Source organism: Chaetura pelagica, unplaced genomic scaffold (assembly GCF_000747805.2).
Source record: "Chaetura pelagica isolate M959 unplaced genomic scaffold, ChaPel_1.0 scaffold768, whole genome shotgun sequence".
Lineage (NCBI taxonomy): Eukaryota > Metazoa > Chordata > Aves > Apodiformes > Apodidae > Chaetura > Chaetura pelagica.
In genome coordinates this window covers 120,993-122,435 of record NW_009954312.1, presented here as the reverse complement: position 1 = coordinate 122,435, position 1,443 = coordinate 120,993, and positions in this window count along the sequence as shown.

The window sequence follows — 1,443 nt, the reverse complement described above, 5'->3', positions numbered from 1 at the left end:
ATATATAGAAGGCAAATCAATGTAAACACAGGGTTTCTCTAAACAGGAGAAAAGCGGAAGCCAGATGGCATGAAATCATTGATAGCTGTTTCATAAACTTTTCCTGCAATCAAATCTAATTGAAATAACACTAGATTGTAGGCTATAGCAGGTGGGCAGCACACACAGCTGTTTCTGCTAGATGATTTCCAAAGAATACATACATAAAACATTTCTCAGGGACTGACATACGGGGAAAAAAGGTTAGCCCAGATGGAATGCTTTCAGGCTTTATTTCACCAACAGATTTCTGAAGTCTACCTCTTTAAAAATATGAGCAGAAGTGTTTTTCTGATATTGTTGAACCAATTACAGTAACATGCAATGTGGTTGGGAGCTATGTCCTGGTGATGCAGTGTCTTCAATGCCAATTCATATTTCAAGGCAAGGCAGAGCACGGAGAGACCTCCTAGTGTCCAGTTTATTGCTCTTGGCTTTTCAGAACTTAGTTCCCTCAGCTGCTGTTTCCAGCAGCATTTTTCATTAAACCAGTCACCTTCAAGTTCCCTTGTCCTATACATTCCCATCCAATTTCTTGGGCTTCTCAGCTCTTGGGCTTCACCCCATTCTCTCCAGTTCACTGAACCAGTATTAGACAGGGCCATTATTAATTCCTTCACTATTCCCTAGTTTCTCTTTATATCTTTTCCCCTCCGAGTCCCTTCCCATCTCTGATACCCTTACTCACTGGCTGTCAGTCACAGTTGTCTTGCTGCCACCATCTGAGACATCCTCTCCAAATCCTTATCCAGTCTCAGTCTCCCCTTTCTTTCTTGTGGAAGTCATTTCAACTCTACAAGGTATGGTGGCAGAATAAGTCCATACATTACTGCAATTTACTGAACTGCAAACACGTCTAGACTCATTCAAAATCCATGGGCTTGCTTTCAAACTGGCACAGAGCAAAAGGGAATCGTGCTGGCAATCTGGGCTAGTCAGAACTTGGGTGGAATGTTAAGTTCAGATGCTGTGCTGCAACAGAGAAACCCTACAGAAAACAAAATACTGTCACTGCAGGGAGGTGTACTGCCTGTGACTGTTGTCTGGGTGGCCCCATTTTTGATACTGCCATTGCTAGTAAGAAATTTAATGCTAGCCTTACCAGGTGTGGGAAATGGCCCATCTTCTTCCCCACATGCCTAAACTAAACCAAATGCCTTTTAAGTCAGCAAAGGGCTTCTGCTGATTATTCCCAGCTAAGGGACAAAGCCAGGCCTGCTGCTCAAGGACAAACGAAAACAGAACAACAGGTGTGGTCCAAGGCAGGAAGGACGGGCAACAAGTTGTGAGCTGATGGTTACCACCCTAGCCTGGGGCTCAGGGGGGCCCATTGGCTCTGGACGTCAGTCTGTCCGTGCATCGCTGGTGACACCGGCTCGACGGGGCGTCACTGGGGCACAAAAG